This window comes from Myotis davidii, unplaced genomic scaffold (assembly GCF_000327345.1).
Source record: "Myotis davidii unplaced genomic scaffold, ASM32734v1 scaffold281, whole genome shotgun sequence".
Lineage (NCBI taxonomy): Eukaryota > Metazoa > Chordata > Mammalia > Chiroptera > Vespertilionidae > Myotis > Myotis davidii.
This window is the reverse complement of record NW_006293784.1, coordinates 1,054,951-1,064,580: the sequence shown is the minus strand read 5'-3', so window position 1 is coordinate 1,064,580 and position 9,630 is coordinate 1,054,951.

The window sequence follows — 9,630 nt, the reverse complement described above, 5'->3', positions numbered from 1 at the left end:
TAGGGAGGTTCTTATCTCCATTCCAGGGAGTAAAGATTATGTAGCTTAAGCATGATTGTTCGTAGTTAAAGTGATTAACTACCTGCCTGGCACTTAGTGAAGGGGTTTTATTCCCTCCCTAACTTCAGGGGAAAATCTCTACCTGGGGAAACAACCTTTCTCGGAGAGGTGACCTTGGTTAAAACACATAGTGCCAAGAAGGTGAGCAAATATATTAAGAACAGTATGCCATATATGCCAGGTCCCTTGAAACAGCAAGGATGGACTGGCTTCCGGCACTCATCCTTGATTAGACAATGCTGCACCTCTTTGACATCATGTCACCCAGTATACAGGGAAATTAACATTATAGAAATAGGACTTAATACAATAGTATTCCAGAATATGTCATCAGTTCTCATGTAGGTTTATGATGTCCAGATTTGTCATGTTTTTAGTGTTTGGATATTATATCAATTTGTGTTTAGACAACATCAACCTAACTTCTGTTAAACTTGCAGATTAGCAAATTTGTAGAGCCTGAACATTTTTACTTATTGAAAAAAATATGACATTTTATTTACAATTTACCTTTAGAGGAACCACTAGCTTTCTTGTAATTAATGTATATTACATAAGAGTGATAATGGTCTCATCATGGGAGTTTTATAATTTATCAACTTGATCTTTTTATAACGTTGTGTTCCCTTTCATCTATGACCCACCAGGGAACCATATCCTTATTTTATATGCCAGTTTCTTATGTCTCAGCACTTGAATAATTTCTGTATTTTGCCAGTAGGGTTGCTTCACCTTGATCCATTTTCTTTTGTATTTTTCCCTGCTGTTCTTTCATATTTCTTCAAACCCATTGTGTTTTGTCCCTTGAGGCTGCTTTTTTAGATTGTTTCTTACTGACTATTCAACTTTCTATGAATGAGCAGAGAAGTCCCTGGCCAAATATTTAAAAATTTATTAAAACAAATAAAACAAATCTGAAACAAACAAATAATTCCAAGCTTACCTCCTTCTAACATCTGAGCAAGGTGTGTGGTAAAATCCATATCTTTTCCATGAGCACACGAAAATCATAAAAACCTAGAAGCAGCGATTTAAATGGGAAGTGTGGTTCTTCTCTTAAAATTCTTTTTCTCCCAGTTCCACATTCATAGACATGAGATGTGAACCTCCAATTCATTTACGTGATCTTATTCTCACATTTTGGACTTATAAGAAACTCACAGACTAATTTGACAGAAGATGTTACATGTTTTGCTTACACTATATTCTACAACTTTTGAATTAGTTGTCAACATTTAAAATGTTGGAGATTTGCATAACATTTTGACTTATAGTTCTTTATTAAAATGTATAAGGACTGTGCTGTTGGACCTGTATTTTGACATGGCAATATAATTCGCTGTGGTTGCATAGCAGCTACCTCCTTCCTGTGAGACAGAAATCTAGCTCTGCATAGTCTTCACAGCTCCCCACTATATTTCGCTCTGCCTGCTCCACAAACTCCTGTTACCTGGCTAGCTCCTAAAGCATTTGAGGTTGTACCATTTCCTTAGAGATCAGTCTCCAATGAAGACACATGCAATTTCAATGAGTAAAGAACCAATGAAAACAAATTATCATCATAACTTTCATTCAGGTTCTTATAATTTAAAACAGATCAGGCAGGCACTGTCTAAATCAGCCGTGGGCAAGCTATGGCCCGCGGGCCGGATCCGGCCCATTTGAAATGAATAAAACTAAAAAAAAAAAAAAGACCGCACCCTTTTATGTAATGATGTTTACTTTGAATTTATATTAGTTCACACAAACACTCCATCCATGCTTTTGTTCCAGCCCTCTGGTCCAGTTTAAGAACCCATTGTGGCCCTCGAGTCAAAAAGTTTGCCCATCCCTGGCACCTATTATTTGCTACTAGCCCATACAATGTCCCCCTAAGCAAAACACTTAGGATGATTTTAAATTATCATACAAACCAAAATATTATCAGTGTGAACTAGACCACTCTCAATAATTTGTTAGGACTACAATTGTATAATAAGACTGTTCTGGTAAAACTATAACATATTCTTATCCTACTTATATTCATGGAAAGTATCCTCTTTATCTATGAGCTTAAAAAAATATCTGTAATTTTATCTTCTCACTTAAATTTCCAGCTACCTACAGCTTCTACTCAAAATGTTCATTCACTTATTTATTATTTCAATAAATATTATGTGCTATGCTTTATTCTATGTTCTGGGGATAAGATTGGAAACACAGCAAACAAATTCTCTACCCATAAAGAACTTATATTCCATTCACAAATAAAGATGCAATGCAATATCATAGGGATAAAAATCTGTGAATGAAAATGAAATAAGGTCAGGAACTGGGGGTGATATGAAGCTTCTATTTTATATAGAGTTGCTAAGAAAGACTTCACTGAGCAGGGGATATTGGAACAGACTCCCAAAAGAAATGGGAAAATAAACCCTTCAAATGTCTGGGGATAGCATTGGAAGGCAGCAGCTAACATTGATACCCTGAGAGTGCTTGGCATCTTCAAAGAAGAGCAGGTGGCCCAGTGAGGCTACCACAGAAAGGTAAGGGGAACATGTATTAGAGAATGAGGCCAAAGATGTATTAAACAAGATCAAATAAATAGAAGATTATAAGAATAAAACTCGGTTATCTGCCTCTTGAGACTTCTCCTTGTCCTGACAGAAAGTATGATGAAAGCATCAAGAATAATTAGGCCAAAACACCATCACATTTGGATCATCCCAGTGCTTTGGGCACTGGCCTCCTTAAGTCAGACCTTCTGGTGCTGAATTCTAGAACTCATGCTTCCTCCGACTTCTCCTTTTGCTCCAAGCAACTCGGGTCCCAGACCTCTGTCTCCTTCCTAAGCACTCATAACTATACAGGCTCCCCAACCTCTTAATCAAGTTGTTGATCTTCTAATCCTTAGTTGGACCCTAACCTCTGGGCCTTGCATATGGTTGTGCTCTGTTCTAGTTTCCAGCTTCTTGACCTTTGGCTGAACCTTCAATCTTCAGTCTCTTCTCCTCCTTAGTGCCTTTCTCGATTCTTACTTTGAAATAACAGTTTTACGTTTGCTATTTGGCCCTCATCCTGATACCACAGTTTAATCTCTGGTGCCACAAACCCATATTGTATAACTAACTGACTTCATTGAAGTGAATAATTAAACCAAAGTGAATAATGCCCGAAAGACAACTTCTCCCAATGTTGTGTCTGCACCTGATACCTAGAGAGGTCATGTTGGCTTCTTGCCAATATAAACCAACATCAAAAAGATTTTTAAAGTTTTTCTTTCTTCATATAAAATGGGTAATTTAATTTTGCTTTTTATACTATGTTTTGCTACTCACAAGAAAATGTTTCAAGTCAACATCATGACTTATCCCTATGCCACAAAAGAGTGTTTATCTCTTAGTCTCATGTCTTAGCCATGTAGAAAATTATATTTTTGGGTCACACTGAGGTAACTGGATGTGACTACATGATGGTCCCAGCAAATCAACTCCTAAGCACATCAGTAAACCATCCAGAGCATATCAGTTGAGAGCTCTTTTGTGCAGGCAGATTTTTTGTTTGTTTTTGTTTTTTGTGAATCCTCACCTGAAATATTTTTTTCCATTGCTTTTTCAGAGAGAGAGTGGGAGAGAAGGAGGTGGGGGAGAGAGAGAGAAAAACATCGAGGTGAGAGAAACACACATCTATTGGTTGCCTCTCTCATGTGCCCAGACTAGGGGTGGGGTGTAAGCCCACAACCCAGGTACATGCCCTTGACAGGGAATTGAACTTGTGACCCTTCAGTGTGGGCCTTGACACTCTAACCATTTAGCCACAGTGGCCAGAACCAGGTAGGGTTTTTTTTTCCTCTCTAGAATTAGCTTTGTTATGTCTAATTCAATTAATTACAAATATTCTACATATACCATAATAACAAAATGACAACCCCAGTTACACTTCAGTTACATTTTTGAAATTCTCAAGACTAAAGAGAATAAAAATTACCATACCACTAATATTCCTTGTATATACCACTAAAATACTTAATATACTTTACCTTTCAGAAATATAAAAACTTATTCAAATGAGACCAATATGAACAATAATATATTTTAGAATTAGTTCACATTTCAGAGCTTTGAAAATATATTGTTTTCTTATTTACTTCATTTTTCTCTAATATTATCAAGCCTAAAGTTTTTATAATATGAATCTTATTCCAGATTGCTTTCATTTTCAGTTTTATATTTCCAAAATAAGAATGCACATTTTATTTTTTTTGTATCTCAAGAGACATCTATTTACCGCCTATGTTATGCTATGATCTCTTTTCTGGGAAAGTAAGAAGAAAAAGACATAAATCCTTGCTCAAGTTGTTCATGGTCTAGAGGAGGAAACTGGTAAGGAAACCAGTAGCTATGGTATATGCGCTACTTACAACATCAGATGTGGATATAAAGAAATAGAAATAAGTAGGAAAGAGAGGTCAACTTTATTCAGGTGGTAGGAGATAAGGCAAGTGAGATCCCAAATCCCCCGATCAGGAAGAGGCAAAACATCGAAGATACCTAGAATATCTGCAAATTCTATGTCTTCAAAAGTAATGTCAAAACCTTATTGTGTAAAGTACATCACACTTGGCATTGATAATCCCACATGTATTCCTATGCCTATTCTAGACTGAATTATTGTGGCATCTAAGTCGTAATCTTTTCTCACCATAGAAAATAATTCTCAATTCATAGTGGGCAGCATGTGCATCTATGGCTATGAGAAAAATGCTGATCACCTCCATTGCCTTGAAGGCGCCAATTTATCCAGTGTCATTGATGTACTGTAATAGATGATGGAGCTCCTAATGATTTTATAGAGGGAATGAAGCCAAAGCTATTGGGACAGCAACATCTTATAACCCATCTCAGCAGCATCGCATTGGAAGAACATCAATTACATTACATGCCGAACAAAAATGTATTCAGAACTTTTAGGCAGCTCCTCTGCATTTAACTTTGTCCTTGCAGGTGGCAAGAGTGAATATGTTGGCAGTTATACTGCCTGTCCTGGAAATGCCTAAATTAGTTGCTGCTTTTGCCCCTGCTAATATAGATTATTTATTTGAATCCCTGGATATGAGGAAAATGGTAATGTTAGAGGTCTGATAAAATTCTAAACCAGGTCATTGTGATCTAACTTCTTTCTATTAGATACCTCTTAGCAACATTAATTATATGTAATGTATTGCTTTATTTTTCCCCCCAAACCATTGGGTATGACTAGAAAAGATTGGTGAAAGAGGTATCACTTCTAATTCTGATATAAATAATTTTATTACATATTATAAGTGTTATAAATTAGGTTTGTTTTAAGTTATTTTCTTAATTATATATTGTATAAATAATTTGTGATATTTTGAAAAATAAAGGTAATTGAAACAAATTTAAAAAAAACAACTTGATAATGACTATTATGGAGCAGTAAACACGAGGTCCTGTGTTGGATTTTCTATTCATTACCTTTTTTTTTTTCCTTTCTACATGTTTTCTCAGGGTAATATCTTCTATGACCATGATTTCAATTCAAACCCAGAATTATCAGTCCTGGATTTTAGGTTCCTATTTTAGGTGAGACATTTGTTTTCACCTGGATGTTCTCAATACATTTATTTATACTCCTAATTGCAGAAATGTTCTCATTATCTGTCCTATATTTTTTGTATCTTGGTCTCTCCCCATATGCCCTATAGCCATTCAGTTTGCCAAGTCAGAAACTTGTGAGTCATAATAGAGCCGTTCTCTGCCTCTCCATTTCTTCACTATCCAAGAGTTTTCAAAGTCATATGATTTTGATTTTAGGAATATTTCTTTCCTCCATATCTTCTTTCCCATTCTCACTGCTATTAGCCTGGTTCTGGCACTGACAATCTCTCTCTAAATATCTAGAATGACTCTTGGCTGAAATCTTCAACTCCTAGTTTAGATCACTTTATTCTCATGTTTACAATGGCTAGAAAATATTCCTGTGTTTAGCAGATGATACGAAGTTAAGGGTTTCGGTCATATTTTTGGGGTAAAAGATTTTAGAGATTTGGTAATTTGAAATTCTGAGGGTAAATTAGAGCAACTAATTAGTTTTATGAGAGCAGGTAACCTAATAACCATTAATAGTTAATGTCCAAAACCAGAAGAAAATAATAAAGACAATGGAAATATTAGAGACCCAAACTTTTAATATCATTTCAGTGTATAATTGAGTTTGCCCTAATCTGGACCATAAGTAAAGATACATTCTTTTTTCGATAGAGTGTATGAGTTCATCCATCCAAGATTAGGTTAAGTTAGCCACTTGCTCCAATGTACACCAAAAATCCTTAGGGTGGAAGGAAACATTGGGCCGCTTGTACCTAGAAGGCTCTAATAATTGCATGCTCCATTTTGTCATTTGTCTCACCTGATACGTTAGCTTCACAATTCATATCAGATGGACCTTCAACTGGTGAAGAGGGAGGCAAGGAGAACAGTGTAGCGCCAGGCACATGTTCACTTGATGAGAATTTGAAACAGAAACATCTGTGCAGTGTGGTCTCAACTCTCATGGGAAAACTGAAAATGATACTGTTGAAGCTGTCATGAAGCAAAACAGAAATACAATAACTTGAAGTATTTAAGTTAGACACCTCTCTCTTCAAGATCACCCGGCCGGTTGTGAAATGTAACACCCACCGCATTGCAGTCTGCAAAGGATTAGAAAAGCGAACATTATTGTTACAGTTAATCACTTGACACAAACTTCTGAGTTCCCTTAGTATTTAAGAGCTATGTGTTATACTCCACTGGACCCGCCATTATCACATTTAATCTGGAAACGCAGTTAAACTGAACAGCAGCTCCAAATCAGCACTATTTCTGTCAGAGCAGCACCCTGTCCCTCCTACATGCTTTAATAAGAGAAACCAAGAGCATATGGAACCCTTTGTTTTGCAAGGAACCTGATATTGTGGAAAGCAATGAGCAATGTGTTACCTGCTCCTAGTGCCTGTTTCACAGTAAGGTGTCTAGCTCAAATGAAATGTTTATTCAAAACCATCACTTGTGATATTGCTACACCTTTGTCCTTAGACAGAGAAAAGGAGAAACTATTAATGATGTTGAAATGACACAGAGGTGTAAAGAAAGGCATTTTCTATCAGATTTTTTAAAAGCCAGTACCAACCAAAGAGAAGATCTTTGCAAGACACATGCATCTAAACACTTACAGAAATTATTTAAGTTTTCAATTAAATCTATCTACAGAGTAAGCGTAAGTCTTCACACTTTTCACTCGACTGATTTACTCAAGTTGAAAAATTTCTAGCACTGTGTTAATTGCATTGTTTAACTTGTGAGCATACAATAACTTTCAAGACAGGTCAAAGCAGCCTGATGCCCCCCCCCCCACTTTTCTTTAAACTTTTTTTAAAATACAATTTTTATTGATACCACAGAAGCAGGGAGAGGGAGAGGGAGAAAGAAGTCAATGCTGAGAGAGAATCATTGATTGGCCACCTTCTGCATGCGCCACACTGGGGATTGAGCACACAACCCAGGCATGTGCCCTGACAGGGAATTGAACTGTGACCTCCTGGTTCTTAGGTCAATGTTCAAACACTGAGCCACACTGGCTGGCCCCTTTTTGTCCTAAGAGCCAAGGCCCTGCCACTGCCACCTCCTGAGATTCAAACCCACAGTTATTTTACCCTGGTGACCCCTTCTCTACCCCTGCATGAGTCATGGACTCCACCAGGTCACCTCCCACCACCCCAGCTGGCAGGTCTGCCCAGTCCCAGACTCCCCTCTCCTCAGCTTACAGCAGAATCACTGCTATGATCAAGCAGTTGCCTTCCTCCCACCTACCCACTCGTCCTGCCTTTTCCAGGGAACACATTTATCAGGAAAGCATCTTTCTCCTCTATTTGCCCAGTTTGTACAATTCAACGTTTGTTCTTGTTTTAAGTAATAATTATAGGCAGAGTTATTATTTTTAAAACGCGCATTCACAAAGGTGCATTAAATTGCAGGGACTCAGATTCAGCTGAATTCTTAATTAAGAACCCCTTCTTGCCAGCCAAGGTGGCTCAGTTGGTTGAGCATCATCCTGTGTACCAAAAGGTTGTGGGTTCTATCCTGGTTGGGGCATGTATGGGAGGCACACATTGATATTTATCTCATACGACTATGTCTCTCTCTTTCTCTCCCTTTTTTTTTCTCTCTCTCTCTCTCTCTCAAATCAATAAAAAAAATATACTCAGGTGAGGCTTAAAAAAAAAAAAGAATCCCTTCTCTAAGGAAGAAGCATAGAAAAGATTTCAGTAAAAGAAAAGCACCATGTTAAAAAACAAACAAACAACAAAACCCACAGGTCAACCAATTGCACTTTATAAAACATTCAGTTTTCAAATTATTTTAATAACAGTAACACTATTACTATTGTTAGCCTCCATACTGTGTCTGGCTGCAATGGTTTCAAGCAATCTCATGAGTTTTATTGGTACCGATCTACTTTATTCCTGCTTTAACTCTGTTAATATGATTTTAATTTAAATCTAAATACCCTAAAGTTGGGCATTGAAAATTATTCTTAAAAAAGCACAAATAAGTACAAGGACAGCTCTTCAAAATAAGCTTGGAAAGTACTGACCAGAGCCACATACCTAGACCCAGTCACTGTCCTTAGCTTCAGACTCTAGGGTCTGACTTGGATGTGGTTCCTTTGAGTCATCAGGTTGTTCACACAAACACTGAGATTCCTTTTCTGCTTGTGAAAGTTAGTTCTGGCTGGTCTCTATATTCCAGAACAGATGCCTGGACATTTACCTTCTGGCTGCCCGTGGAGGGTTCTCTTATTGCTTCTAGGCCCCCATTGGTCAGCCCATGCTTCTTCTCTGCTTCCAGAGATCCCCCACACAAGGCACCTCACAAATCCAAGGCCCTAACTCATTCTCCACAACTCTTCATTCAAGTAGGAAAGTGCAAGTATCCTATTTGAAGTTCATGTTTTTCGTCTTAACTGGTTTAGGATTATCTTTGTAAACAGATGAACCTATTCTAAAATCCAAGTAAATTTGGGGGTTCCACTAATTGTTTGTCCAGCCTGAATGAAGATGTCCTCCTTGAAGTACAGAACTAGAAATTGTATAGGTTAATTCATGTGGCTTCCTTCCTTTGGATGGTTGAAGGATATACTGATGATAGCATGTGAGCTGCATGCCTATGTTTTACACATTCACATCCCTTTTCAACTAACTCCCTTTAACCTCTAGGAGAATCAGAGGCACTTCTTAAGATAGAGGCCTTGGAAAGGGGTGTTGATATAAGGAAGGCGAGAGATGGTATTCTCAGTTAATATATCTTAGTACCTGCTGGTACCTGGCCTAAGCAGAAGCAAGATTAAAGCAGGGGTATTTATGAGTTCTCTGACAATGGAAGGACGAGGGCTGTTTCCAGCAGGTCTCAGCCTATCAGTAACCAATGTGGTGGCTGCACTAGCCCTTGTGATTGTTTTTGTTGTTGTTAATCCTCCCCGGAGGATATTTTTCCATTGATATTTAGAGAAAATGGCAGAGAAGGGGGAGAG